Source organism: Pongo abelii, chromosome 1 (genome assembly GCF_028885655.2).
Source record: "Pongo abelii isolate AG06213 chromosome 1, NHGRI_mPonAbe1-v2.0_pri, whole genome shotgun sequence".
Taxonomy (NCBI): domain Eukaryota; kingdom Metazoa; phylum Chordata; class Mammalia; order Primates; family Hominidae; genus Pongo; species Pongo abelii.
Genome location: NC_071985.2, coordinates 20,299,245 through 20,323,918, shown reverse-complemented (window position 1 = coordinate 20,323,918; position 24,674 = coordinate 20,299,245). Strand labels below are relative to the sequence as shown.

At 43.7% G+C, this 24,674-nt stretch overlaps 1 pseudogene; it reads left to right on the top strand.

Annotated features, from left to right (window-relative positions):
* LOC100437315 (iron-sulfur cluster assembly 1 homolog, mitochondrial-like) overlaps positions 1-20,369 on the top strand; it is a 43,656-nt pseudogene extending 23,287 nt beyond the window's left edge.
* Positions 20,370-24,674: the final 4,305 nt, after the last annotated feature.

The window sequence follows — 24,674 nt, the reverse complement described above, 5'->3', positions numbered from 1 at the left end:
TGTGTTGAGGCAACAGGAGGCCAACTTTATACATATTTGTATTTTGCCACAAACCCAGCATTATGCCAGGTGAGAAGCAAGGAAGGTATCCCAATCTGATTTATTAGAGGCCTGTTTCACATCTCAATGTGACGTTTGTGGATGCTACCATTAATATTTTTGTCCACATGTGTTTGTAAATATACACTCACAGACAACTTGTGACTTAGAGGGACACTGTGGAGTCTCACAGGCTTTAGCATTAGAGGGATATGGGTTCAAATCTAGTTTCTGCCACCCTCTAGCTGAGTAACTGTAGACAAAAGCCTTGGTCTTCTTGTCAGAAAAATTGGGATATTGTATCATTATTTACCTTATGGGTTGTGAATTTTAGAGAAAATTAGTATAAAATGCCTAGTATAGTGCTCTCAATAAATGCACACATGCTATCACTGTCTCAGGCAGTAGGTTCTATTGAATCACATTCTTCTACAACTGGAAAACAGCAATGTAGATGATCTCCTAGGGGTTGGGAGGGGATGATCTGTGAAAGTGTTGGAGCCATCTAGACACACTGAGTGGAGATGTAATTTGAGCCTGGGAGAGAATTCTCAAGTCAGTTCAAAGGGCTATAATTTCATTAATTCAAAATCCCACTTAAGTTGGGGAAAGTGAGGTCCTAGGAGAGAAGCCAGATGTCAAGGACAAGCCCAGTTAGTGGATGAACTTTTTTGTAGCCAGCTGCCTCCCCAGGGCTTCCTGAACAAAGCATGCATTGTAGCTGCTGCCTGGGCCCCATGGCAGGAGGAGTACCCGAGAGCCAGAGCCTGGTGCATGGGGAGGAGGTGGGCCAGGGCCGCAGGGAGAGGCTTGGATACCCTGGAAACACAACTGGATCAATTCAGCCTGACAAAATCTTTCCTCCTGCTAAAATGTTCCTCAAACAGAACAAAAGGGAAAGTCAGAGCATTTTTGCCAAATCAACCAGAGAAAGGAAAGCTGGCGCAAAGTTAATCACTATTTTCTTCCTGGCTGTCCAGGCCAGAGATACCCATGATGGAAGCAAGAACACCTGTCATCACCCGCTTGGTCTCTATGGATGACATAGGAGCCCTTTCCTTGCAAACAAGCAATACAGAAAAGGAAGTGCCTGGGTCCCCACCCTGTAGGGTGCAGCCAGAGCCCACAATGCACTATTCTCTGCAGATCAAGAGGCTTTTAATCTTACGTTGACTCACCACCTTATCCAAACAGCAGAGCCCCTGCAAAACCCCTCTTTTGGGGAAGGAAATCCTGGGTGGGATAACTTATTGCAAACATCATTGATTAGCCCAGGGAGAGGTCAGGAGCTCTCTGGGGCAGGCGCATCACTCTGGTCATGAAGGAAAAGACTCCACCATGGTGCCCTTTAGCATCACTAAGAAACGATTTCTAGATTGCTGGTCTGTCCTGCCAAAGCAAAATTACTCACAAGATATAACAGGCACTTGGTACAACAGTGTAGCATCAGCTTTTGCATAAAAAAGCTTTGAGTTTGGGATATGCCACTTCCAAGCAGTTGAACCTTGATCAATGCATTGACCCTCAGGGAGCCTCGGTTTTCTCATTTGTGAGGTGGACAGAATCAGAGGATGGTGAAGGCATGGAGCAGAGGCAAGGAGGGTCTCCTCGGCTTGTCTGCTGGGTCTGCTGCAGCCTACAGAGAAACCACAGGCTGTCGTAAGCACATAACTCAGCAGTCCACTTCCTCTCTAGGACACACAGCAGTCCACAGCCTTGCTCCCATGGAGACAGCCGGCACAGCCTGCAGGCCATTAGCCCAGGAAGGGAACTGGCAAATCTTAGAGCACTAAGATGGCAGCTGATACAGATACTCGGTCGGCCCAGGCCACACCAGCATCCAGGCATGGGACAACATAAAACTCCCAGCATCCACTTCTCTAAAGGGGAGAGTGTGCACACTAGGCCCACAGCCACCTTCACATCCAACATCGCTATCAATGCACCCAGGGCAGGGCAGTTCCTGGGATGTGGACCTGAGCCACAGCCTGGCCTTGTCAGTGCACCAGGTTCTGGGAGAGCAGCCAGACACAGAATGGTGGCAGATGCTCCACTCCTTAAAGAAACAGCAAATTGTGCAGTCCTTCCCTATTTCCCAGGCCTGGGGACTCCTCAGATGAGCATGGTAAAAAATTTCTATACTTATTCAGAGGTTTAAAAATCCACCAAATATATAAATACACCAGCAAATCAAATGGCCTTGCCATAAGGACAGCATCCTTGGAATTTATCTATCCATCTTTCAATTGGCCATTTAGCTCAGTTTGGGCCCTTAATAATACAGGCATGATAAGGTCTCATCACTGTGTCTCCAGGATCTGATCACTGCAGACCCTGGGAAGTGATTAAGGAGCATGGACTCTGGAGGACCAGCGCCTCCGACTCTCTGTGGCCCCGGGCAAGTCTCCAGGTCTCCATTGCCTCACCTCTAAAGTGAACGTAGAGTCTAGAACGTAAGCCAGTGCGTGCTGACGGTACCTACACCGCACTGCCAGGGGCCTCAGGCTCTGCTCTAGCAGCTTGGCCTGGACCATGGAGCTCTTTGACCAGGACCTGCTCCACCTGAGGCTGATGCCCTCATGGTGCTGCCCAGCCCAGCCATGACCATGATCCTTTTCCAGGGTCCCCGAGAAGGAGAAGAACTTCCTTTCTGGTCCTTCCCATTCTGCTCCTGGGTTCAACCAAGCAGCTTCTAGGCAGCTCTGATGATTCAGCAGCAGTGACCCGCAGGTCCCCAGGACAGCAGATGAGTCCTCTGCTTCTCTGGCTCCCTCTCCGTCCCCTGGCTCTTCCTGGCAACGTGCTTTCACTCAGCCTTGGGCCCACTTTCCCATCCCTCTGGGGACACACCCCCTCGCTTGCCCTGAGACCCATACTTGAGACCCACACCTGGCTCCAGCCTCTCTACTGCTCTTTTTACTTCCCAAGCTGGCCCATGGTCCCTTCGGGCTCAGCTCTCCAGGGATCTGCTACCCCGTTCCTGCCTCCAGGACCCACTCCACCCTCCTGGCACTGGCTGGGTCCTGGTGGAGGAGCTACCATAGGCAGCAGAGAAGCAGAATTCTGCTGGGAGCTGTGATCCGAGGACACTGGGCCCCACCAAGCCCACTGTGCAGACCCTGGACTGCTAGAGAGGGTGGCAGCACCATCTCCTCCAGGAAGAGCCACCAGGCCTGAAGGAAAACCTGTACCTCTGAGAGCCTCAAAGGAGCTGTGCCAGTCAGAAGGTGCTGCTCAATGGTCCTGGTCCTCTGGGGGTGACAGGGTCACACTGTGAGCCGGACCTTACACAGCACATCAGTGTGAAGGATGCCAGCATCCTTGTCTGTCATCTTCCTAATTGTGAGCCTGCTCAACCCCTCCCCAGCCACCTGGCTCATGCAGGGCCTTCGCTTCTCTGGGCCTTTCCCTCTTTCATGCCATGAGAGGTAAAGGCCAAGAAAGGTCGCAGGACATAGGCCCTGGGGCTAGGAGCAACCGCCAGTGTGGATGTGTGCATACTAAACCCAGGGCAGGGCAAAGAGAAACACCAGGACCCAGAAACATCTGTCTCAGACCTGCTTTCATCCTGCCGGGATACACTAAGGTACAGCAGGAAGAAAGCCCTACGCCTGAAGGGGAAGCCACTGAAGACACAGCAGGTGGCTGAGCAGCGCCGCAGGTGACAGCTCACTGCTGGGCTTGTTCCTGCACTACCTTCCCCGGTTCGTCCCCTGGGACGCTGGGGAAAGAAATTGTGTTGGGTTTTTTTCTATAAATAATTTCCTGTCATTGTGTGTAATGATTGGCAAATAATTTCACAACAACTGGCTGTTTCTTTGTTGCATTCTAAACTTGAGCAGCACTGTGGATCATCAGCATTTTCTATCTCCCTGCCATTTGAAAAGAACAGTTTCCCGGGACAATCCCTTGAGCCCAGGTCAAAGTTGCAGTGAGCTATGATCATGCCACTGCTCTCCAGCCTGGGTGACGGAGTGAGATTCCATCTCTAAAATATAAATAAATAAATAAATAAATAGCAAAATGTTTCCCTTTCTCCATGAGAAAAATGCTTTTAAAAATTTCTCCTCAGATGCAAACATGCTAAACCCAAGTAAATGTCCCTTCACCTGGGTAGGCCTCAAAGGAAGAGGTTGCAGCCACCTGAAATGCCAGTTAGCTGGTCAACCAGTGAGATGCTTGTTTATTTGTAAAGAAATAGCCCATTCTGCGCAGTCTTAACAGCGGCCTGGGAAACAGCAGCCCTGCTTTTATTTTTAAACTTCAAAGTTCATCTTAAAGATAAAGCTCTCTTTTCTCATAAGATGCTGAGTGTGGTACATGGGTATGAAGGTGTAACATAGGCCTTAGACAATCATCTGTAACCTTAGAGGCAACAGGAACATTCGGAGCTGCCTGCCAGGCCCAGACACTCAAAGTGCTACAAAGTCGCCAATCTTTGTGCTTTGGGAGATCAAGTAGTTCCCTTCCCCAGGGCTATATTTCAACCAGGGTTGAGTTCATCTTTGTGCTTGTTTTTTCCCAAATAGCTCGCTTTCTGACTTTTTTGGTTTAATAGTGATATTATTTAAGAGGAACCAAAAGAAAAAGTTCAGTGAAAAAATTGTTTTAGCAATAGAATGAGTTAGTATGAATCCCAGTGCTCATCGTAATATTCTTTGACTATTATACACATAAAATATGAATGGCGAAAGAACAAGAGGGGTTCCTTTTTTCTTCTTCTTCTTCTTGAGATGGAGTCTTGCTCTGTTGCCCAGGCTGGAGTGCAATGGCACGATCTCAGCTCACTGCAACCTCCACCTCCTGGATTCAAGTGATTCTCCTGCCTCAGCCTCCCGAATAGCTGGGATTACAGGTGCATGCCACCACACCCGGCTAATTTTTTATATTTTTAGTAGAGACAGGGTTTCACCACATTGGCCAGGCTGGTCTCGAACTCCTGATCTCGTGATCCACCCACCTCGGCCTCCCAAAGTGCTGGGATTATAGGTGTGAGCCACTGCACCCGGCCAAGACGGTGTCTTTAACAATGGAAATAGAAACGTCATCTTCTGCAATGCTGAGCCTCTGCAAAGCCCCCACAGACAGTCTACTCAGGTGAGGACTGAATTTCCTCCCAGAACACTCTCTCCATTGTCATCCTTCCTCCCCCGATCCCAGGTGAATACATGCGGCACAGAGCCCCTCAAAGAGGCCTTCCATTCCCTCGTCCACTAATTTGATTTTCAGAATGTGGAGCCACGTGCCCCCTGGGACCTGGCCTCTGCTCCCTGCTGCATGTGCAGCAGCAAACAGACCATGGGGCCATGAAGTCTAACAGGCTGCCCAGGACTGGGCACTCAGGCCCTGCTGCTTCTCCCACCTCCCACCTCGCACCTCCCCACGGCCTTTTCTATCACACGGCCAAGGATTCCTTTCCCCGTCCTCTGTCGCTTATCATTTCTCCTGATCCATGCACAGAAGGGGCTCTATTTCTAGGAGCATCAGAGAGAAGCTTTCAAACTTTTTTGCTCATGACCCACAGCAAAAAGTGCATTTTCTGTTGCAATTAAGTATACACACCCATGCGTGCACACGCACACACACACTCACATCTAAGTCAAAAGTTTCAGGAAGCAATACTTCCTTTTATTACAGGCAAAGCCTTCTGTTACTTTCTGTTCTACTCTTCCCAGGCCGCACCACCCCCCACATTTCAACAATGCTCATTGAAATCCACTAAACTGATTTCCCAATCCCCTAACGGTTTATGGTCAGCAATTTGGAAAACACTGGCTGAAATACTAATGAAAGGGCATCGCGGGCCTTCCCTGATGTGAGGGGAGGAAGGAAGGCTTTGCTCAGCTCTACGTTCCCACAGACCCACTTTTCCTGCCCTTTGCCCCACATCCCACCTGCCACTTGTGATTAAATAACAGTTTAACATCACCAAAGCTCCCTTTCACTCAAGAACTAACTCAATTAGGCTTGAGCTGGTGGGAGCTTAAAGCAGATTAAGGGAAGACAAAGGAGGCTTTGGGGTTTATCTTCAGCTTTCATGTTCCTAGGAGCTCTCTCTTCCTGTGCTGAGTCTTAAGCATCAAAGGGAGGGAGGCAGGGAGGGAGGGAGGGAGAGACGGAAGGAAAGATGGAAGGAAGGAAGGAAGGAAGGAAGAAAGGAGAGGAGAGGAGGATGGAAGGAAGGAAGGGGAGGGAGGAAGGAAGGAATGAAGGAAAGGATGAAAGGAAGGAAGGAGAGGAGAATGGAAGGGAGGAAGGGGAGGGAGGAAGAGAAGAAAGAGAAGAAAACTCTCCCAAGCCCCCATCATGGGCTGAGGCCAACCAGCACTGCACTGGTCACCCCCACTTTTATTTTTAAACTTCAAAGTGCATCTTGGAGACAAGGCTCTCTTTTCCCATGAGATGCTGAGGGCTGTGCTTGGGTGTGCAGTAATAACGTAGGCCTTAGACAATTGCTTGTAACCTTAGAGGTATTGGGAGGGTTCCGGGCTGTGCTGGGCCCAGATACTCAAAGTGCTTCCTGAGGCAGATGTCCGTGGTTCAGCTCAGGGATGGGCACTGCTCCCCACGCTCCTCCAATGGGGCAGCTCCCTGCTCCGACCCCACCTCCCACCTCCCTCAGCAGCTCAGACAGCCATCTGTGCGGCAGATGAGCTGCACACAGAAGGTGCTCGGCAAACACTTGCCGAATCCCCTGAAATGGTCCATCTGGGCCCCTTTACAAATCGAATTCTTTCTAGATCAGTGGCGCCCAACAGAATTATAATGTGAGCCACACACGTCATCTTACATTTTCTAGTGGCTAACTAAAAAGTAATAATAATAAAAAGAAACAGGTGAAATTAACTTTAGCAATATACTTTATATATAAAAATCATTATCATTCCAACATGTAATTGTATAAAATTTGTAAGATTTTTATAATCTCTTTTTCTATACCAAGGGTTTGAAATTCAGTGTCAGTTTGGAATTGCCACATTTAGAGTGCTCAGTAGCCACATGGGGCTTGCAGCTACCACCTTGAGCTGCAGCTCTGAACTCTAACCAGGACTCGGGGCAACTGGGGCTCAAGCTGGAGCTCAGCTCAGAAGGAAGGTGCTAGGTGGAGTCCTCCAGCCACAAGTCACAAAGCAGACCGTATTGGGGGCCTTTGCCACTGCACCCCCCTCCCCACCATCCTCACTTGCCTTCCCCACCTGGCACTGTATCTGGTGGGAGGAGATGGGCAGGGCATGGGAACAGAAGGAATGGATGAGGACTTAGAGATATGTGAGCAGCTCTCACAGCCATACACTGCCCCTGCTGGGGAGTCCATGTGGACCCCTCAGCTGGGCCTGACCCCATCACCTGTAATGAGACACACCAAGAAACACGCCCCATCAACACAAAAATGTCTGCTAGGCCAAATCTGGCACAAGCTTAGTGACAGCTGAGTTAAATTACTGCATCCATGGTGCAGTCACCAAATACTTGCAGCCCTCAATCATTTTCAGCTGTCTTTTTGAGGACAACAGAGACATATACAGATTGTCAATTCAACATGAGCTCATTTTATTAGACGCAATCAGCCATATGGCACTTTGCGACCAATAGACGTGCTCCTTTGACAATCAGTGTTATTCATCCTGCTCAGTAATGAGTTAGCTACTGGTGTTGTCTTCCCTTAGAAGAATCCATTTAACTCCTATGAGTGAGTCAGCTTTTTCCTAAGTGACATCTTTGAGGGGAATGCAATGCCAGCTTGTCACATGCCAGGCTGTGGTGCTCAGTTCCAGAATGTTAGAGCTGGAAAGGTCTTGGTTCTCTCCTAGTCCTGTGGCTTTTGAGCTTTACTTTCTAAGTGCAAAACTTTCTTTCAAATGAAAGCTTATGGGCAGGCCTGATTAAGACAGATTCTTCTGTCGGAGCTGGAAGGACGGCACAGAGCTCTCCCTCCCTTCCTCCTCCCCAGGCACCTCTGTGTGGTCAGGGTTTATTAGAAAACCAGCAACGCTAGGCAAGCCACTCATTGTACACATCTTAAAAGCAGGACCCAGAGCAGCTGCGTGTGATATAGTCACACTGTGCCATGACAGGGCCAGGGTCAGAATTCCACTCTCAGATTCTAAGACCTCTATTATTATTATTATTATTATTATTATTATTATTATTATTATTTGAGACGGGATCTTGCTATGTTGCCCAGACTAAAGTGCAATGGCCCTTACAAAGATCTCTATTTTAGTATTTCCAGAGAGTTCCATGGAAGATCTTTGAAAGATACGAATGTTCCCACATGTAGAAACAGGTTATCATGAGGTTTGTTAGGGTTTATTGAGTGCTGTGTGAGAGGCCCCATGCAATGGCTTTCTATGCCAGCCCACAAATTTCAAACAGTAGGAATGGCATTACATTCCCAGCCTAAATGCAGTTATCCCTAACTGCCCTCAGGACCTGGGATCTAGAGGCTAGGGCACCATGGGGTCCCAAATTCTCTGTGCCCTGGGACCCTGAGTCTATGGAACCAGCATGAATGATAGAGGCGTTATTAAGAAATTATTTTAGGTAGTTAGTGTGGGTAAAAGAGTTTTCGGTGGAATTTCCTTTTAATAAAAAGCAGCCCCCAAACCATTTCTTTTCTAACAGAAAGCAGCCCAAAAGCCAAGCTGTAAGCATAGATAAGCAAGCTGGAAGGTCACATGTGTAAGTGCCAGCAGCTGTACCTAGAAGCCAAGTACATTCCAACATGGTGACTTCCCCTCCCTCTCCTTGTTGTCACCTGTGCAGGTGTCATGGCACCACCAGGTTGAGGCCACATTTGCATAATAAAAGATTAGGGTGGGAGGGCCAGTTTCTTCGAGGGCTATGTAAATGACACACCTGGTCAAACCAATCCCCTGGGTCCTGTGTAAATCAAACACCACCTCCTCAAGCCCGTCTATATAATCAACTGCATCCCATCCCAAACTTAGAAACCCTCTTGGGCACCCCCTTCCTCTGCATGAGGAAGCTCTCTTCTCTCTCTCTTCTTTTTGTGTCTATTAAACTTTCCGCTCCTTAAACCTAAACCTACTCCGTGCGTGTGTGTCCGTGTCGTTAATCTTGTTGGCTCGAGACAACGAACCTCGGGTATTTCCCCAGACAACGAAGCCACTTCACTCTCAGATTGGCTAATGAGGCCCCTGCTACTGCGGAGCTGGCAGACGTTTTAGTGGGAAGAGGCAAGAAGGGCCTTCATGGGGCCCTGGGGGTTCCAACAGCAGCAGAGGGCTGTAGATAGGTGTATGGATGTCAGGGAAGACTCAAACTGGGGTGGCAAGGCAGATTCCACAGAAAAGGACAGCTAGCTAGCGATAGTCAGGTTCTATTATACATCTGGGAGACCTGTACTTGGCAGGCACTAAATGGGCTATGAGCTAAGGCCTGGGCTGGACCCTGGGGACGGCCACGACATCTGCCCACCAGAATGGACAGAAAGACCTCTGGAGATGCATCAGATTCTTCTTCTGCCTCCCCATCTGCTCAGACTGTCTCTAACCACCTATCACCATTGTCCTGGTTGAGCAGAAGAGGAATGTAAGCCAGGCCCATGTGCAAAGGTCCATGCGTGTAATCCCAGTGCTTTGGGGGGCTGAGGCAGAAGGATCACTCAAGGCCAGGAGTTCAAGACCTGCCTGGGCAACACAGTAAGACCCTGTTTCTACAAAAAATAATAATTATCCAGGCATAGTGGTGTGGGTCTGTAGTCCTAGCTACTTGGGAGGCTGAAGTAGGAGGGTTGGTTGGGCTCAGGAGTTCAAGGCCACAGTGAGCTATGATTGTGTCACTGCACTCCACCCTGGGTGACAATGAGACCTTGTCTCTAAAAAAGAAAAAAGAACATAAGCCAATATAAAAGACCACAGAGGTGCAAATCAGGGCCAAAAAGGGACCAACAAGGCGTTGCTGGGCTTCCCTGAAGGGGTTCCTGAAGCCCTAAGAGGCTGGCCAGCCTTGTGCTTAACAAGGGCTAGGACTGGGCTGTCGTTATGGCTCTAATCTATTGCCGTTACCCGCCCCCCCACAAATCCCCACTCCCCCACTCCCCTACATACACACCAAGTCCCTGCCTAGGTTAGGCGGGCTGAGCCAAGACAAACACAGCACATGAGCTCACTGTTCTGAGACTGCAGCTCAGATGTGCTATCTGAAATGTGGGGTTTGGACTGGGGTCTTAACCGGAAAAAATAAGCAAGAAATTTTGAAACAAAAGAAAATGTTAACTTGAACCATTTCAGGGATCACTTTACCTTAAAGCTGTTCAGATTCAAACATTGCTAATGGCAAAGCCAAGATTTAAATGGGCCTATTGGGAAAAGAAGTAAAATGGGGGGATTTCCAGGAATGGATAAGAAGGTTAGAATCTGCAGTACATTAAAATTTTTAAAGGATAAAAGGTAAAAAACCAGCCCCAGGAGATTGCCATGAACTCTGACATGAGGAGGTTGGAGCACAAGCCCCACCTTTCCTTCTGCTATTGCAGATTTCCAGGATTCAATTCCACTTCAATTGCTTCATTTCCTTTTTCTCTTTCTTTGTTGCACAGTGATAGTTTGGAAAGTGGGAGGGACAGGCTAGAGGAGAAAGGGCTGGGGATAATGGGAGACAGTGTGGTAAAGAGGAGCACCACAGTACTCTGTCCCTGAAGAAGGGACTCAGAATGGGCAGCTCCTCAGAGCCAGCAGGCGAGGCCAAATACACCAGCTTCTTGGTGCATTTTCAGTGATAGGTCATTTTCCTCCTACATGTGTGTTTCTCCCTATCCAGGGAAAGAGAAATAGTAGGGGAAGGGTGTTAGTTGCCTGAGCAGAGAAATGGAGACTTGATGTTAAGTTGAGACCAGATCTCAGTGAGCTTTGAAAGCTGTGAGAGTTTGGACCTTATTCCATAGGTGAGTGTCCACAATTACATACAGATCTGTGGATGCTCTGGAGGAGTTTACATTCTCACGAGGAAGACAAGCAATTAACTAACTAAGCTATTGCATTTAATTAATTAACCTTGGCAAGCCCTACCAAGGACAAGTATGAGTTACTCTGACAGTAGATAATGGGGACAGGACTTCCTCTGTGGTTACCGACAGGAGATGACCCAAATTAGGGGGAGGAAGAGCATGAGTTTAGTTTGGGAATTGTTGAGCTTGAAAGGGGCTGTAAGTGCCCAGTGGCAAAGGAAAGCAGACAGTTAAGATTGGATTAGCTATGCCAATCTAGAGCTCAGAAAGAAAGAGAGAGCTACAGATATGGTTGGAATTGAAGCCATGGACATAGATGGATGGGATTATTTGGGAAGAATATTGAGACATATGAGGGTCTAGAATGGAACCTTCACAATAACATTTGAAAGTCAGGTAGGGAAGGATAAATCAGCAAACGAGACTAAGGAAGCATGTGTCTGATCCATTGATTATTGTGTTCCCTAGAACCAAGCTCAGTACTTGGCACAGAGTAATCAATAAACATTTATTGAATTGATACGTATATCATCTTGATTGTCTTTTCCCAGTGAAAAAACAAGCTGTGTTAATCAGCTATTGCTGCAATGGTGTTGTGTAACAAATGACCTCCACAGCTCAGAGATTCTCCAGCTTCATAGCTAGCTCCAGTCTGTTCACATCTCCCAGCTGGGGCTAAGCCTGAAGGGCAGTGGTTACTCATGCTCTCATGGCAAGCACTTTTAGAGCCAGTGCCCACATCATGCCCACCCACATTCCATTGGCAATCCCAAAATCAAAAGGGACAAGTCGTAGATGAAAAATGAGCACTTACTTTAGACCCTGAGCAATTTGGGTTCAAATCCTGGATCTACCACTAATAAATGCATCAACTAAGTCAACTTACTTAACTTATCTGAGCCTCATTTTCCACACCTTTAAAACGGGTGTAATAATAGCTCCTTTAGGGGTCTTGAGGATTAAACATGATACACATGAAGAACTTATGACACCTGGTAAGTGAGAAATAACCAGTAGCTACTGTGATCTCTGACCTCCCCTTCTAACTATAGCCCTGAATCTCAAAAGCTTGGATGCTTTAACCAGAGCTCCATGCTCACATCTCAGGTGGGGTTGTGCCCACATCCCCCAGCAGCTCAGGAGAAAAGCTCACCCTGAATTCCGTCTCTGAGGCACACCCTGGGGCAGGAAAGGGAGCAGAAAAAATAATCAAGAAGTCTTGAGGCAGGGTCCAATTCAGCAATTTACCAAATGCCTCCCAGATTTGCTGGAGCTGATGTTTAGTTTTTATCCAGTCCAAAACCACACTTTTGACTGGAGGCATCCTTACGAGAAGTCCTCTTCCTTTCTAGGCCCAGCGTTTAGTTCTGCCTGTGTTCTGAGTGATACCAAAGTACTAATGGGGAATAAAATTCTGCAAGCAGACAGCTTTTCCAAATGGGACTTTTCCCAGACTGCATTTGAACTAGACCTTGGCCTGAAACGCAATATCCAGAGCTTTCTTTGTAGCTTTCTTTATGGCTTGAGAAGCCTTTTTCCATGCACGCTTATGTAAAGATGAAGAATTTATAAGATTCAATGAGATGTCTGGCATCAGTCCCGGTTGTATCTACTGAAGGCTGTTTTCTTTTCTCCGTATCCGCTGTTTAGTAAATTCCCAGAGCAGCCATCAGGAAATAGATGGTCAGTGATATTGCCATCATCTTTATTTCATAATGGCCATTCAATTTGAATGGCCATTCAAATTTTAAGCAGCAGGTTTTCTTTGACATTAATTCATTTATTCTACAAGTATTTATTGAGCACTTACCTGTGTCAGGCACATGGTAAGGGCTCAGAATTTAGTAGTAAATAACTACTGCAGCCACTGCCCTTGTGGCGAGTATGGATGAGGAAACAGAGTCTCAAAAAGAGTAAAGTTTGGCCAAAGTCACAACACAAGTTTGAGCCGAAATTGGAAGTCATATATGCCAACGGGTCCAGCTTCATAACTTGCAAAGCCCAGTGGTAGATGAAAATACAGGCACTTGTCCAAAAACTACTAAGAGTTTCAAGACAGCAACATCCAAGCATTAAACCAAGTGCAGGACCCTCTGTCTCACACCCAGGTGGCTGGCCCCGTGCTCTGAGTCATAACTTTTAAACCAGTTTTGACTAATTCTGTACTTAAATGAGTATGAAAAAGTGACGGGAGGGGTGTACTGTGGAGTAAGGATGAAACCACCAATAATCCTGAGCTAAGGAACAAATAGGAAATTCACATATGGTATTTCTGTTTGCTGGCCCATTTTTCAGAGTTAAATGTTTAGACACAGTCCTACCTTGATAAATTTTTCACAGCAGAACACCCCAACTGGGATTCCAAATCCTTCCATCACACATGGAGGAGCTAGGATTTGCAAACCCACTTGTCTGTATATCAATCCTGTGGGGAAAGACCTTATACATGTAAATAGCCAAACCAGACCAGTGTATGAATCGGTTTGTCGGTCAAGCACTGACATACTAGCAGGAGTTCTGCCTGTGGTTTTTTTGATTTATTTCTTTGCAAAGACAACATCAGCTACCAAGAAAAGGAAACAACTCCACTCTTTACTTGAGATTGTGCACCAAAGTCAGCCTGATTAAACCAGGAGGTTTTGCCCTATTTTCTGATGGGGATGTGCCCCTACCTTGTTCACTCTGCAGGAAGGCAAAGCATGGGTTTGTTGACCTCATAGCTGATTCATTTGACTGGAGCTAGTGTGTGGGAAGATACAGGAGTAGAGGGGAAGATAGATGAACTAATCAGACAGCATACATGCCTGGCCTGCTATCAGCAGTCTGGCCTTCATCTCAACAGACGTTTACTCTATAAAACTGGAAAAACCACTTCACTCTCTGAGCCTGCTCTCCCACCTGTGAAATGGGAAAGTGGGACCAAGTCAAATAAAAATCTCCCAGTTGTCATTGCCATCTGATAATCATGCATATCCTCTGGGCTTGTAGCAGCTCCTCTTTCCCATAGTCCCAGGAAAGAGATCCTGGCTCTCAGAGAAAGTGAGGAGAGAACATTTTAAATGCCTTTGTTTCATAACTGAAAACCAGAAGGCCTTGCAGCCTTGACCAGACAGACATCTTAGGGAGGTTTCCTTCCCTCCTCTGATTCCCCTGGGGGGCTGGGACTGAAAGATGCAGACTGAGGTCCTGCGAGTAGTCATTGCGACCAGTCCTCATCTGCGAAGTGTGTTCCCACAGCACTGGGAGCTGTCCTTTGCGAGCTTAGGTTTTTTTCTCACTTGTTTTAATGGTTCACACACCCACTCCATGTCTGTCTGATTTTCAGGCCACAATGCCCAAGTGTGACCCCAGAAACTCCTTGGTCTCACTGTCTCACAAGGTCAGGTCAAGAGGAAAGAGGAGCTACCTGTTAGAAAGGGTATCCTCTTTCCTTTACCCCTTCTCCTTGTATACTTTTTCTTCCATTAGTTCTTCCATTTAAAACTCATTTTCAAAAGCTCCCAAATTGCTACTTGGCAGCAGATGGGGCACTGAAAAGAGGAATGACAGGGAAGGTGGAGCCCATCTGATTGACTTTTCCTCCCTCATTGCAACTTTCTCAGGGTTCTCTGCATTACACATTTCAAAAGGAAAGTTCTGGGCACCATCCTTGGTCATGGTGGGAATTTAATTGACTTGGACTCAGGTGGCACTGGAGCCAACTGGAAGCCACCAAGCTCTGTTCTCTCTCCAGTTCTTCAACTAACTAGAAGGCTGATCCTAAATGTAAAGCCCTTTAGATCTAAAACCAGCAGGAGAGGAAGGGTGGGTAGAAAGACCTGCCCCACAAGAGATTGTGAGGGTGTTGAAAGGAGTTCACCAAACTGTGAACTCCTTAGAGGGAATAATGAGGCCAGGTGCTGAGTTTTTTAAAGTGGGAGGTAAAGAGGGGATTGATCAATGTGGGGGAGTGACAGAGTGAGGGGGGAACTTCTCTGCCCTTTTGGACAAGGAAAAATAATTAGTCATCCCCCCTCTGCCCACTTCATAACATACATACATGTGTGTTACACCACAAATGGGTAAAAAAATAATAACACTAAAGTTGAAGTTTCCACCAGATTGGTAAAGTAGCTGTGAAGAATTTTAAATGGTTTTGAGTAAAGTTTCCAAGGAAAGGAGAGACATACCCTCACAATAGTTTTTCTCCAGAAGGACTTTGGGCCCATTTACAATCTCCCTCTTTCAAGTTCTCAACAAAAATATCAGTTTGAAGTCTGATCAGGCACCTGCAGTCTTGGCACAGCAGCCTGTCCAAGGGTTTATGTGTTTATTCTCTACTTCATTCCACAAAGATCTGAGGAAGCATTCAGGCGAAATAGATATGACAATATCTGTGTGTTAATACACATGATTAAAGACTTTGTTGGCTTTGGAATATCAGCAAAATGATAGACTAGGAAGCTCCTAATTTGCATTTCCCCACAGAAACATTTTTTAAAACCTAGAAACTTTCTGAACCAATTTTGTCACAGCACTGGAAACAGTCAAAGGTTTACAGCAGTCAAGTGAAGGCCCAATCAAGAAAAAGTCATCTTCAAAATGGCAGGGAAGTTTTGTGTTTTAACTCACCCTGGCCCCATCCTCTCCCCGGTGTGGCAGCAGTCTTTGTCTTGAAACACAGCAACCAGCCTTGTTCCAATTTCCTCCTTGTAAACTGGAAGAATCAGAGCAGATATTACTTGCAAATTATTATATACATCTCTTTTAAACTGTCTGGGAGATAAGTGACGGACTGACTCACTAGTCTGTGTTACCTAACTCAGAACACAGCTGGAAAAATAAGTGGACACTGTTAATACAAGCTGCAAGATCACTATAGGCTCATGGCCTGGGCAAGAGATTTTGAGTGGAGCCACAGAGTAGACCGTCTAAGGCCCGGATGAGAAGCTGGAGTAAGACTCTTTGGGAAATTAGGACACTCAAAAGCAGCTGTTATGAGAGAATTTAGAAAGCCATGTCCATGCCCAGGCAAGACACAGGCTCAAAAAGTCTGAAGAAAGCCTTAGGCTTTCACCTGAAGCTGATCCCTAGGGTCTGAATAAGCCTCGCTAGCCTTGAAAGAGTGCTGTAGCACAGAGGCAATCTGAAAAGACTGCAAGAGCCCTTAGCATTGAAGGAAATCTCGGTCAAAGCATTAGCTGAACACAAACTAAAGGAATACAGACTTCAGTGATTACATGTGACAAGGAATAGTCTTGGGAAAACCGTCTGAAAAACTCTCAGACATGAATGCCACAGGCTTCAACAATTTTTACAAAAAAAACCACAAACAAACAAACAAACAAAAAAACAGTGACCTCTGGGGAAGGAAAAGATTCTGATTTTCAGACTTACCACATTGTAACAGTGAGATGTTCAATGTTTACAAAAAACACAAGGTATACAAAGAAACAGGAAAACATAGTTCACTCAAGTAAAAAATGAAAAAAAAAGATATTGACAGAAACCATCCCTGTGGAAACCCAGACATCAGACTTACTACACAAAAACCTTAAAACAACTGTTTTAAATATGCTCAAATAACTAAAGGAAAACATGGGCAAACCACTAAAGGAAATCAGAAAAATGATAGATGAGCAAAATGACAATATTACCAGAGACCAAAATTTTAAAAAATACCAAACAGAAATTTTGGAGCTGTAAGTACAATAATTGAATTGAAAATTTCACTACATGTATTTAACAGCAGATTCAATTTCAACAGGCACAAGAAAGATATATGAACTTGAAGACAAGACAATTTAAATTATCTTGTCTGAAGAATGGAAAGAAAAAAGAATGAAGAAAAGTGAACAGAGCCTAAGAGACTTGTGGGACACCATTAAGCAGACAAGCACACATTAGGGAAGTTCCAGAAGGAGAAGAGAGAAAGGAAGGGAAAGAAAGAAAATTGAAAAAAATAATGGCTAAAAACTCCCCAAATTTGATGCCAGACATGAATGCACAAATTCACAAAACTTGACGAGCTCTAAGTAGGATAAACTCAAAGAGAACCATACAAAGACACATTATAATCAACTGCCAAAAGACAAAGAAAGAATATTGAAAGTAGCAAGAGAGAAGCAACTCATAACATACAAAGAATGCTCCCTAAGATTATCAGCAGAATTATCATTAGAAACTTTGGATCTCAGGAAGCAATGGGCAGATAGCTTAAAGTGCTGAAAGGAAAGTGACCTGTCAACTGAGAATTTTATATGCATAAAAATTGTCTTCCAAAAATGAGAAATTAAGACATTCCCAGATAAACAAAAAATGAGGAGTTCATTACCTATCCTACAGGAAATGCTAAAGGGAGGCCTTGAAGTTGTAATTAAAGAAAACTATACAGTAACTCAAAGCCATATGAAGAAATAAAGATCTCTGTAAATGTAAATACATGGGCAAGTATAAAGCCAGTATTTCTATAATTTTGAGCTTATTTTCTACTGGGATTAAAAAAAGAAGGGATAAAATAATTATAAATCTATGTTATCGAGCACGCAATGTTTAAAGATGTCATTTATGATTTGTGACATTAATGACATGAAGGGGAGGATGAAGCTATGTAGGAGTAGTTTTTGTGTGTGATTGAAGTTGGTGGTAATTAAATCTAATTGTTATAACTTTAGGAGGTTATATATGGTAACCACAAAGAAAATATCTATAGAATATACATAAAAGTAAATGGGAAGGGAATCAAAATGTATCACTACAAAAAATCAACTAAATACAAAAGAAGGTAGTAATGAAAGAAATGAGATAAATGATAATGAAACACAACATATCAAAACTTATGGGATGCATAACTTCAAACTATATATGCTTACAGTAACCAAACCAGCATGGTACTGGCACAAAAACAGACACATAGACCAACAGAACAGAATAGAGAACACAGAAATAAAGCTACACAACTACAAACAACTGATCTTAAATAAAATCAACCAAAGTAAGCAATGGGGAAAAGTCGCTATTAAATAAATGGTGTTGGGAGAACTGGGAGAACTGGCTAACCATGTGCAGAAGAATTAAATTGAATACCTATTTATCACCATATACAAAAAATAACTCAATATGGATTAAAGACTTAAATGTAAAACCTTGAACTATATAAATCCTGGAAGAAAACCTAGGAAATACCCTTCCAGACATTGTCCTAGGCAAAGAGTTTATGACTAAGTCCTCAAAAGCAATTGCAACAAAAACAAAAATTGACAAGTGAGACCTCATTAAACTAAAGAGTCTGCACAGCAAAAGAAACCATCAACAAAGTAAACAGACAACCTATAGAATGGAAGAAAATATTTGCAAACAATGCATCTGGCAACGGACTCATATCCAGAATCTATAAGGAACTTAAACATATCAACAAGCAAAATACAAATAACCCTATTAAAAAGTGGGCAAATGACATGAACAGACACTTTTCAAAAGAAGACGTATGAGTGACCAACAAACATAGAAAAAATGCTCAACATTACTAGTCATCAGAGAAATGCAAATCAAAACCACAATGAGACACCATGTCACATCAGTCAGAATGGCTATTATTAAAACTTCAAAAAATGACAGATGTTGGTGAAGCTGCAGAGAAAAGGGACTGCAAATACACTGTTGGTAGGAATGCAAATTAGTTCAGCCACTGTGGGAAGCAGTTTGGAGATTTCTCAAATAACTAAAAATATAACTACCATTTGACACAGCAATCCTATTACTGGGTATATACCCAAAGGAAAATAAGTCATTCTACCAAAAAGACACCCGCACTTATACATTCATCACAGCACTATTCACAATAGCAAAGACAGAATCAACCTAGGTGCCCATCAATCATGGATTTGATAAAGAAAATGCAGCATATATACATTATGGAATACTATGCAGCCATTAAAAATAATAAAATCATATCCTTTGCAGCAACATGGATGCAGCTGAAGGCCATTATCCTAAGTGAATTAATGCGGAAACAGAAAACCTAATGTCTCATGTTCTCACTTAGGTGGAAAATAAACCTTGAGTACACATGGACATAAAGATGGAAAAAACAGACACTAGGGACTCCAAAAGGAGAGGAGGAGAGAGGGGGCAAGGGCTGAAAAGCTTCCTATTGGATGCTGTGTTTATTATCTGGATAACGGGATCAATAGAAGCCCAAACCTCAGCATCACACAAATATCCTGTAACAAACCTGCACACGTATCCCCTGAATCTAAAATTTAAAAAAATTATAATTAAAAATCCCTTATGGGATTCAGTAAAAGTGATGCCAGGAAAAAACGTGTAGATTTAAATGCTTACATTAAAAAAGAAGAAAAATCTCAAATTCACAAACTAACTTTATGCCTTAAGAAACTATAAAAAGAAGAATAAACTAAAACCAAAGCTGTCAAAAGAAACATAATTAATAAATAATAAAGATTAGAGCAGAAATTTAAAAAAAAGAGAGCAGAAAAATAGAGAAAATTAACAAAATTAAATGTTGATTATTCAAAAAAAAACAACATTGAGAAAACTTTAGCTACATTATCTAAGGAAAAAAGAGAGAAGATTCGAATAACTAAAGTCAGAAATAAAAGTGGGGACATTACCATCGGTTTTACAGAAATAAAAATTATTAAAAAAGAATATGATGAACAATTATACACCAACAAACTGGATAAAGTAGTGAAATTTAAAAATTCCTATAAAACATAAAATCTATCACAATTGACTCAAGGAGACATAGAAAATCTGATTAGATCTATAACTAGGAAGGAGATTGAATCACTTATCAAAAACCTCCAAGAAAGAAAAGCCAGGAATTCGCCCGCCGTGTTCATGGAGACAGGCTGAGGTGGCCGGGCTCCGAAGCACCAGGGCTCCAGGACAACGAAGATGTTGGCTTCCTTAGTCTGGGCAACTAAAAAAACTAAAAAACTAGAAAAACTAGGAAAACTAAAAAAACTAGAAAGAGGAAACTGCAGCCCACCGGGGCTGCCTTCACCCTGACACCCTCAGCAGTAAACAAGATAAAACAACTTCTTAAAGATAAGCCTGAGCATGTAGGTATAAACGCTGGTGTCTGAACCAGGGGCTATAATGGCCTTTCTTATACTATAGAATATACAAAGACAAAAGGAGATTCTGATGAAGAAGTTATTCAAGATGGAGTCAGAGTATTCATCGAAAAGAAAGCACAGCTAACACTTTTAGGAACAGAAATGGACTATGTTGAAGACAAATTATCCAGTGAGTTTGTGTTCAATAACCCAAACATCAAAGCAACTTGTGGCTGTGGAGAAACCTTTAATATTTGAAATCTCAGGACTCTTCTGACCATAGGCTCCAGGAAAGCTCATGGAAGCCTTGGGGCTCACTGAAGAAATCATGTGACTGTCACGTGCTTAATGTGTGGCTGCCTTATAAGGAAAATAAAGTGATGCATTTTGAAAATGAAACAAACAAAAAAATAAAAGCCTAGGAGCAGATGGCTTTACTGGCGAATTCTACTCATTTTTAAAGAAGAATTAACACCACTGCTTCTCAAATTCTTCCCAAAAGTTGAAGAGAAAACACTTCCTAACATTCAATAAAGCCAGCATTACTTTTGATACCAAAGCCAGAAAACAAAATTACAAGAAAACTACAGACCAATATTCCTTATGAATATTGATACAAAAGTGCCTAACAAAGTACTAGCAAACCAAATTTGGCAACATATTAAAAAAAATACGCTATGACCAATGGGGTTTATTCTTGGAATGTAAGAATTGTTCAACATATGACACTAAATCAATGTAATATACCACATTAAGAGCATGAAGAGAAAAAAAAATCCCACATGATCATCTGAATTGATGAAGAAAAACCATTTGACAAAATTCAGCACCCATTTATGATTTTTTTTTAATGCCCAAAAAATAAGGAGTAAGAGGAAATTTTCCCAACATAGTAGAGTCCATAGATGAAAATGCACCACCAGTATCATACTCTATGGTGAAAGACTGAAAGCTTTTAGCCTAAGATCAGGAACAAAACAAGGGTTCCCATTTTTGGCTGTATGTTCAACACAGTACTAGAAGTTCTAACTGAAGCAATTAGGCAAGAAAAAGAAGGAAGAAAGGAAAGGAATAATAAAACCACTTCTGTTCACAGTTGACATGATTTTATATGCAGAAGATCACACACACACGAAACCTGTTACAGCTATTAATAACAAGCAAATACAGCAAAGTTTAGGATGCAGAATCAACATGCAAAAAAATCGGTAACATTTCTGTACACTAACAATGAGCAATTCAAAAAAGAAAATGATTGCATTTACAATAACATCAAAAAATATAAAATACTTAGGAATAAATTTAACCAATGAAGCAAAAGACTTATACAGTGAAAATTACAGAACATTGCTAAAAGAAATTAAAGAAGACTAAATAAATGGGAAGACATCCTTTGTTCATAGATGATAAGTCTTGACGTTATTAAGATGACAATACTAACCAAAGCAATCTCCATTCATTGCAATTCCTATCAAAATCCTAATAGCGATTTTTGTAAAAATGGAAAAACTCATCCTAAAGTTCATATAAAATCTCAAGGGGCCCCACATAGCCAGAACTATCGAGAAAAAGAAAGAAAATTTGAACCCTCACATTTCCTGATTTCAAAATATACTACAAAGCTACCACAAAAGCAAAACAATGCAGCACTGGCATAAGGATACACAAAAATATCACTGGAACAGAATACAGAGCCCAGAAGTAAATCCTTGCATATTTAGTTGATTGACTTTTAACAAGGGTTTGCAGAGCACTCACTGGGAAAAGGACAGTGTTTTCAACAAATGGTGCTGGAAAAATTGGATATCTACATGTAAAAGAATCACGTTGAACCCTTACATTACACCATTTACAAAAATTAACTCAAACTTGATCAAAGACCTAAAGGTAGGTAAGAGCTAAGACTATAAAACTCTTAGAAAACATCAGGGAAAAGCTTTATGGCTTGGATTTGGCAATGATTTCTCAGATATTACACCAAAAGCACAGGCAACAAAAAGAGAAAACAGATAAATAGAATTTCATGAAAATTAAAAACTTTTGCACACGCCTGTAATCTCAGCACTTTGGGAGGCCAAGGCAGGTGGACCGTTTGAGCCCAGGAGTTCAAGACCAGCCTGGGCAACATTGTGAGACGTCATCTCTACAAAAACAAACAAACAAACAAACAACAACAACAAAAAAAACCTTTTGTGCCTCAAAGGGTACTGTCAAGACAGTGAAAAGGCAACCCACAGAATGGGATAAAATATTTGTAAATCTTGTATCGATAAACAATTAATATCCAGAGGCTGGATGAAGTAGCTCACGCTTGTAATCCCAACACTTTGGGAAGCCGAAGCAGGCAGATCACCTGAGGTCAGGAGTTCGGGGCCAGCCTGGCCAACATGGTGAAACCCCATCTCCACTGAAATTACAAAAATTACCCGGGCATGGCGGCACATACCTGTAATCCCAGCTACTCAGGAGGCTGAGGCAGGAGAATCACTTGAACTAGGAGGTGGAGGTTGCAGTGAGCCATGATCATGCCACTGGCACTCCCGCCTGGGAGACAGAGCAAGACTCCATCTCAAAAAAAAAAAAAAAAAGGAATTAATATCCAGAATATATTAACTCCTGTATTTCAACAACAAAAACCAAACAACTGGATTGATAAATGGGCGAACAAGCCAAACTGTGGTCCCAGCTACCCGGGAGGATGAGGTGGGAGGATCACTTGAGCCCAGGAGTTCAAGTCCAGCCGGGACAACATAAAAAGACCTGACTTCTTTAAAAAAAAATTAACTCATTATTTTTAAAATGGGCAAAAGACTTAGGTAGACATTTCTCTGAAGAATATATACAGATGTCCAGCAAGCACATAAAAAGATGCTGAACATCACTAATCATTAGGGAAATGCATATCAAAACCACAGTGAGACACCACTTCACACTTTTTAGGATGACATTCAAAAGAAAAACACAAAATAACAAGCGACAAGTGTTGGTGAGGATGTGGAGAAATTGGAATCTTAGTGGGAATGTAAAATGGTGCAACCCCTGTTCAAAACAGTTTGGTGGCTCCACAAAAAGTTGAACATAGAATTATCACACAGTTCACAATTCTTCTCCTAGGTATATGCCCAAAAGAATAGAAAGCAGGGACTGGAAGAGATATTTGTACGTTCTTGTTCATAACAGCCTCATTTATAATAGTCAAAAGGTGAAAGCAACCCAAGTCCATCAACAGATCAATAGATAAACAAAAATTATGGTGGATGCATACGATGGAATATTATTCAGTCTCCAAAAGGAAAGAAATTCTGACACATGCCACAACATAGATGAACTTTGAGAACATTATACTAATTGAAATGAGCCAGTCACAAAGGACAGAGACTGTATGATTCCATTTATATGAGGTACCTGGAGGAGTCAAATGCAAAGAGATGGAAAGTTGAAAGGGGGTTAAGAGGAGGCAGAATGGGGAGTTAGTGTTCAATGGGTACTGAAAGCTGCCTCAGGCTTACTTCACCAGATCGTAAAATTTTTAACTTAATTCTACTTGAGTCACCCTCTTCCCACTTGGACATCCCTGTTTGCAGGGCTGTTCACAGCTGTGGGTCATCGGACCAGGCAGGAGCCTCGTGGTCTGCATGTGTCATGGTGAAGCCCTCCTTCATCCTGCCCACAGGGCCCCTCATAGAGATTTTTCTCTTTCTGTTGCTGCTTGCTTTCCTCTTTCATCTTCCTCATGGAGAACATCTTTCTGGTGTATGAGAAAAGCTCCCCTCTCTCTCCCTGTTTCTAGCGAAGATGTCTTGTTTACATCCACAAATCCTCTCCCTTTCTGGGGCTTGGGTTTTGGAAAGTAGGGTTGGGAAGACTTTAAGCCCATCTCTTCTTCCTTCCTCACAGGGGCTACCCTAATGGCAAAGGGCTCTGAGCTCACTCCCTGCTGGAGTCAGGGGAAGTATGGGGGAAAGGAACTTCATGCAAGTCAGAGTCGGAAAATGTTACCAAGCCACAACCAGCCCATTTCACAGAAGAGTGGAGCACAGCCTACCTAGGGAAACGGCGTGCTCAAGGTTGTCAGCTGGCAGGTGTCACCATGCAAGGTTTTTGGTCTCCTGATGCCTAAGCAGGGATATTTCCACAGCAGCTCCCAGCCTGGGGCCCACCCTGGTTCCCGTTCCCCATGCTGGGAGCTTGGGAAAGTGCAGCAACCCCTCTTCCTTCCAGGCCCTGCGTCAGCCACTGTCTTACAGCTGTGTCAGCCTTCCCCAGCTAATTTGACACAGCTGCCCCACCGTACCTCCTGGAGTTGGCTGGACATCTCCTTCAGCAACACGAGGTTTCTCACTGACTTTACAGAGTGAAAGTCTCTCCAGCTGGGAGCCCCAGGTGTGAAGCTGATCAGCAAGTGACGCATGGGAGCTGAGTCCTGCCTCTGGCTGTGGAGGCTCCTCTTTTAGCTTCTCGTTATGGCCAGGATCAGAAGAGTCAGTCCTGGCCAGGCACACTATTCCATGGTTTCATTTCATCTTCCCTCTACAGACAGGCCCCCCTCCCCCCAAAAAAAAACCCCTTCCCCCATCATCAGATCCCCCAGCACACCACAC